This window comes from Chrysochloris asiatica, unplaced genomic scaffold (assembly GCF_000296735.1).
Source record: "Chrysochloris asiatica unplaced genomic scaffold, ChrAsi1.0 scaffold00004, whole genome shotgun sequence".
NCBI classification, from domain to species: domain Eukaryota; kingdom Metazoa; phylum Chordata; class Mammalia; order Afrosoricida; family Chrysochloridae; genus Chrysochloris; species Chrysochloris asiatica.
This window is the reverse complement of record NW_006408522.1, coordinates 32,654,881-32,662,107: the sequence shown is the minus strand read 5'-3', so window position 1 is coordinate 32,662,107 and position 7,227 is coordinate 32,654,881.

Sequence of the window (7,227 nt, the reverse complement as noted above, 5' to 3'; positions counted from 1 at the left end):
AGGGAGTGGGTTTGTAGGGTATACCCTTTGGTCGGTTGATGATGCATGGAGGGGATTGGAACCATGGCAATGAAACGATATACAATAGAATAAATGTAAAACTAAAGTTCTCTCATGTAAACTATCATATAATTCACAATAAAACATTAAAAAAAAAAAAAAGAAAGAACTCTTGTGGGTGTGGTCCACCATCAGGAATATAAAGACTCATGAGATTGCTAGACCAAGCAGACAGATTGTTGATTTACATCCAGGGATATGTAAGTAGGATGAATTGGGAGAAGGGAGGAAAGAAATCTGTTCTAGGACTAGGAACTTTAACTATCATTAAGACCATGGGCAAGTCATTTTGGCTTCTCTGAGGGGAGGGAAAATGGGATGTGCCATAGAATTGTATATGGAGAACTGGAACTGGAGGAGGGGATTTTTCAAGACAGGGGAATAAAACTGTTTGCAGGCCAGCCATGTGGCCGTCTGCCCGTGTCTACTGGGTTGGGTGCCTGATTTTGCAAAATCAAATAAAGAAAACGTCACTCTAGCTAAAATGAGTACAGATTGGATTACTTGAGCTTTTATCGGTATGGACAACATTCCTCACAAAGAGAAGAAGCCTCCCTGTACATCTGGTTCGGGGGCCCCTGGGTACTCCTTGTGCCCTATGCCTCCCTTTTCCACCAGTGAAGACATCACTACAGATAAAACTATCATAATAAGTCTGGGATTTTATAAATTGAAGTACAGCAATACTCAAAAACCAAAAGATGGTTTCTCTCTGTTTAGCACAAAATTGGTGTTGGGACCCAGGATGAGCCCTGCCTTGGTAGACTGGTCATGTTGGATCTGACTGTGGAATGGTGGACAGTCATGACTAGAAGGAATGCAATTTGAGCTTTCTGTGCAACTGAATCCCTGCAATGACCCGGAATCACAGCAAAAGGCACTACTGAGAGTTCATTTTTCTCTGTCTGGAATCCTCATCCTACCTCTTCTTTACTTGACAAGAACCTGCTCATCTTCCAAGATCCAAAGGCACCAACCTGTGAAGACTTCACTGACTACTCCAGGAAGAATCTGTCCTCAGAGCCCCGACAGTATCTGCTCCACTCCTTTCAGCACTTATCCCACTTAAAACAGTCATCTGTTTACCCTCTGACCTACCTCTGAGTTACCGTATCTACATCCCCAACCCCAGTGGTGCCTAGAACATAGATGCCTAACTGATATTTCCTCAGTCAATGAATGGATGTTGAAGAACCTTGAGGTAGCCTTAGGAGAGCTTCTCAAATGTACAACTGGGACCTCAGGCCTGTATTAGTGCTCACAGAACCTTGTAGGTCTCTGTGTTCTTGAGTCTGAGTTTTCTTGTTCCATGTCTGCTCTGCTCCTTTTAGATTCCCTGACTCCCACCTCCCCTTCTCTTCCATTTGACCTTGAGGCTATGACACCTTCTGGCTTTTCTAGGATCTTGCCATTTGTATCACAATCAAGTGATTAGAGTTTTGTTAAACAGAGACTTCGGAATGTTCTTCAAGTATTTCACAGTTGAGTGTGTACCCTCTCCTTCTGCTTTTCACAATACCCCAACACTGCCTCAGAAAGAACCCTTCAAGCAATGATGGTTGGTTAAATGTTTAACCCCAGTTTGGAGGTAGAGTAGGTGATGGAAGAAGAAGTCCTTGTTTGTAGTGTTTGCCAAATTCTGTGGTATAAATACTCCAATTATGGTTAATTTCAAGCTACTGGTTTGATGTCACTGAAAGCAGTTATGTAAGATGTGGAGGGGTATACCATTATATAGTATTTCTGCCCTGCAGAAATTATATATAATCATCATAAATAACTTAAACAAGACAGATAAAGGCACAATGTAATAAAATGATGAGGCTAAGATATGTATTATCTTTGTTTTTAATATAATTTTTTAATTTATGGGCTTATACATTTAAAATTTTAATAATGATTGTTTAAGAATTGGTGTAGAAGATTCCTGAAAATTTACTAATTAGTATTTGCAAACCTGTATAAGCTGGCACAAACCAGATCTCACATACCATAACCACTGAGCTAATAATACTCAGTGAATCTTCTTTGGTGGCTACCTGTGCTCTGCCCCTTCTGTCTTATAAGAATTTGATGCCCTGAGTCTTCTCTAGTTTGGGACTAGACATGGTTTTCTGATATCTTCATGTATGTTGCTCTGATTGAATAAGTTTTTATTTGTCTGAGTCTTGGTGTGATGCTATAGAATAAGCACTCAACTGCAAGGTCGGTTTGAACTGCAAGGTTAGTGGTTCAAACTCACCAGCCACTCTTCGGAAACCCTATACAGGGTCGCTATGGGTTGGAACTGACTCAACGGCACTTAACAACAAGCTCTTATTTTTATAAGGTATAAATGAGTTGATTGTCTGAATTTTCCCAAGGTTATTTTTTCTCTCTTTCAGATTTTGGTCTCATGGTCAAACGTCCTCCACACACCAGACTACCCAACCAGGCTAGGGTGTATGTGACAGTTTCTGTAGCAACAGAACCACAGCTGCTTCCCATCATCCCCACAATCTTCTCAGCTGATCCCTCTGCCTACCTACTTCCTTCTCTCCAGGACACAAAAGGAAAGCAATATCACAGGCCAGGAGATAATACTTAATTTTTCTTAAGGAGGGTTTTACTAAATGACTTCTGTCTTTTGATGATTCTGGGATAAAAATATAAATCCAAGTAATCACAATCACCATTTCATCATTATCATCATATGACAACCATCAGTTTACCACCAACTATCCCATTAACACCTCATAGCCATTAAATCACCAGCACCCACACAACATAGTCACAGTATCAAACCATCATCTATATCCACTTACTAACATCCCCACACCATAGCCACACTACCATTATCTCCACCACCACCAGCACCCACTCACTGCCACCCCATACCAGAACCACACAACCATCACACCAGCTCCGACTTACTACCACCCCAACACTATAGCCATATCACCGTTACCACCACCCTCTTTCCTTTAATGAAAACACAGAATGATGAAGGAGCTACTAACAGCACAGTAAGCCCTGTGGAGAGCTGGCTTGGCTCACCCTGTCCCATGGTTACAGGCTGCTCTTATCCACTTGACCAAAGAAACTGCTTGTCTTCAACTGTTGCTTCTAGTATCCTCTTTTAATCTGTCTTTCTAATAGAAAATGATGGTAGTACTTTGTTGATTTAAGAGTCTAAAAATAGTGGTGTTTCCCTCCACTCTTCCTGTGAGCTCTTTAACAGTCTCTTCTCTCTTACTCCCTCCATACTGTTATCTCTTGGGCCAGCTGCTGGGAGTTACCCATTTTTATTTTATCTCTTGGGTCAGGAGACAGAGGTAGGGGTATGACTGGTAGGCCTGGAGTGGGACTGAACTGGGGAAGATCTAGTTGTAGAAGTCCAAGGGGAATTTCTATGTCTGTTGCTTCAGTGACTTCAGAAAACCCTCCAATGTGTTATCCATGCAACACTGGGTGACCCTGGAAGAAATGGCTTCTATAGCTAACTGCAACTTGCAGGTCCAAAGCATACCATGAGCTACAAGTTGTTAGATGTCCATGCGCTGTTTTGATCATATAAAGAGAGAACATGTAGGTCTGGGATTTTTCTGTCTAGAAGAGATAAGAAGGTAGAATTTTTGGTGAAAAAGAAATGTCCTAAAGGCAGAAGCTGAGGCCGCAGCTCTGTCTTCCAAGCCTACCTGATATTGAATACTTTATCAGAGAAGGTTTGTAACATCTTGCAACTCAGGCATATGTCTTTTATATTTGTCCTTGTTTAGTTACTGAGAAGCCACAACAGGGGAGCTCATATTTGACCTTTTTGACCTTCTAAGTCCCAACTTTTACTTGCGCTTTTGAGACTGTGTCAGCAGAAGCACACTCAAGTTGAGCTGTATTTGCCTGCATAATGTGAAATAGCTGTACTCATTGCCTTTAAGTTAATACTGACTCATAGTAATCTTGTAGGACATAGTGGAACTATTCCATAGGGTTTCCAAGACTGTAAATCTTTACGGAAGTAGACTGCCACTGTGGTTGGTGGGTTCAAACTGATGTCCTTTTGATTAGCAGTTGAATACTTTAACCATTGTGCCACCACAGCTTCTATGGAATATCTATTGAAGGGTACAAAAAAATTACAAATAACATGGATTGCCTGGAGGGGTGAGGTAGAGCTAGGAAGTGAGGTAAAAAGATCATTTTTATGTTGTTTTATTCTTTTATATTAAAAAAAGTTTGAACCTTTATACCAATATAAAGAGGTAGCATATGCTCAAGAACCAGTAGTACTGAAGAAAGACGTCCAAGCTGCACTGAAGGCATTGGAGAAAAACAAGGCTCCAGAAACTGACGGAGGACAAATGGAAATCTTCTCATTATCACATGCAAGTAAAATTTTACTGATGATCATTTAAAAGCAATTGCAGCAGCACATAGATAGGGATCTGCCAGAAATTCAAGTTAGATTCAGAAAAGGATGTGGATGAGGGATATCACTGCTAACATCAGATGGATCTTGGCTAAAAGCAGAGAATACCAGAAATATATTTACTTGTGCGTTATTGACTATGTGGAGCATGGCAAACTATAGATAATACTGCGAAGAATGTGTATTCCAGAACACTTAATTGTGTTCATGAGGAACCTGTACAGAGACCAAGAGGTAGTCATTAGAACAGAACAAGGGGTACTGAATGGTTTAAAATCAGGAAAGGTGTATACCAGGGTTGTATTCTTTCATCATATTCAATCTGTCTACCGAGCAAATAATCTGAGAAATTGGATTATATGAAGAAGAATGTGGCATCAGTATTGGAGGATGACTCATTAACAGCCTGCAATATGCAGATGATACAACCTTGTTTGTTGGAAGTAAAGAGGACTTGGAATACTTACTGATGAAGATCAAAGACCACAGCCTTCAGTATAGACTGCACCTTAATGTGAAGAAAATAAAAATCCTCACAACTGGACCAATAAATCATATCATGATAAATGGAGAATAGATTGAAGTTATCAAAGATTTCATTTTGCTTGGATCCATAATCAACACTCATGGAAGCAGCAGTCAAGAAATCAAACAATGTATTGTAGTAGGCAAATCTGCTGCACAAGACCTCTTTACAATGTTAAAGAGCAAAGATACCAGTTTGAGGACTAAGGTACACCTGACCCAAGTCATGATATTTTCAATCACCTCATATGCATGTGAAAGTTGGATAATGATAAAGAAGACTTGAGATGAATCGATACAGTTAAGCTATAGTGTTGGAGAAGAAAATTAAATGTACCATGGACTGCCAGAAGAACAAACAAGTCTGTGTTGGAAGAGGTACAGCCAGAATGCTTTTTAGAAGCCAGGATGGCGCGACTTTGTCTGTCAGACTTTGGACATGTTATCAGGAGGGACTAATCCCTGGAGAAGGACATCACGCTTGGCAAAGTGGAGGATCAGGTAAAAGAGAAAGTGACAGCAACAATTCAAACCGACTTTGCCAGCCAGTGCATTAATCCACAGTGCCACACAGGACTCCCAAACGAGATGGATTGACACAGTGGCAGCAGCAATGAGGATGGCTCAGGACTGGGCAGTGTTTCATTCTGTTGTGCATAGGGTCACTATGAGACGGAACCAACTCTACAGCATTTTACAACAACATCAACAGCCTCCTAAACTGTGAGAGGATAAATTTCTTTTTGATAAAGCTATCTATTTGTGGTGATGCAAAAGGCAATACTCAATATGGGGAAATTCAGTAAAATGTGACCAAGACAAAAAAAGACACTGAAAAGAATGCAAGAATAAAAAACAACTACAGTAACTACTGCAACACAATCTCACAACAACAATAAGTAGATAGATATGTGTGCTAAATAGGTGTGGGAGGGCATTTGGAACTATACCCAGTTGTATATATAAGTGTGGTTGTGGATCTTTCTATATACATATTTGTATGTGCTGCATATGTATACCAGAGGGCTTCAAAAATTTTATGGAAAATTTGTATTATCTTTCAATTACATTTTTTCCATGAACTTTTCAAAGCCCCCTCAAATATAATAGAGCACATAGGGGCACAACTATGGAAACTTCTTAGGCATAACCAGACACTTTGTGGGACTGAGCTACTGAAGTTTAAAGGTTAAGAACCATAGTCTTGGGAAATATCTAATCAATTGACATAACATAGTACATACATAAAGACAATGCTCTACATTCTAGTTTGGTCAATACCATCTGGGGTCCTAAAAGCTTGTGAGCAATCATCTAATACACAACTATTGTTCTCTTGCTACCTAAAACAAAGGTAAGTGAAAAAAGCACAAAGATTTAAGGAAGAAATTAGTTCAAAGGATTAATGGACCACATGAACCATAGCCTTCTCTAGTCTAGACTGGAACTAGATGGTTGTTGTTGTTGTGTTGTAAAGTGCCATTGAGTTGATTCCAACCCATAGCGACCCTGTATGGGTTTCCAAGGAGTGACTGGTGAACCTGAACCTCTGACTTTGCAATTCAAACTGACTTTGCTGTCCAGTGCATTAAGCCACAACACCACATCAAACTCTGGAACTAGATGGTACCTGGTTACTACTATCAACTATTCTGACCAGAAACACAATAGAAGGCCCAGGTTAGAGTGGGAGAAAAAAGAACAAAACTCAAATTCATTAAAAAAAAAAAAAAGACCAGATTGATCTGACAGAAATGAACCACTGAGAATACTGCCCTATCACACTTTAAAAAAAAAAAAGTTTTATTGTGAATTATGTGATAGTTTACATGGGAGAACATTAGCTTTAACATTCATCCTATTGTATATCATTTCATTGCCATGGTTATAATCCCCTCCATGCATCATCAGCCAACCAAAGGCCTGGCCCTTGGTCATCAGCACACAGCCCGTCTCCCTCTCTGGATCTAAGGTCCCCAGCCACTCCACCTCTCCACGTCATCGTCTCTGCTTCCATCTCAGGCATCACTGCTTCTCTGGGTAGGGTCCTGCTCTTCGCTCTTCTTCCTTGATCATCCCAGGGACCTCCGCTCGTACACTGCAAACTCATTCACTCCCCTCCTTTTGCTACAAAACGTCTACCTTTACATTTCCAACCCTCACAATCAGTCCTGATAACAATTATTCACTATTGTTATCACAAGAGTCCTATCTGCATTTCTTTTCATCAGCCC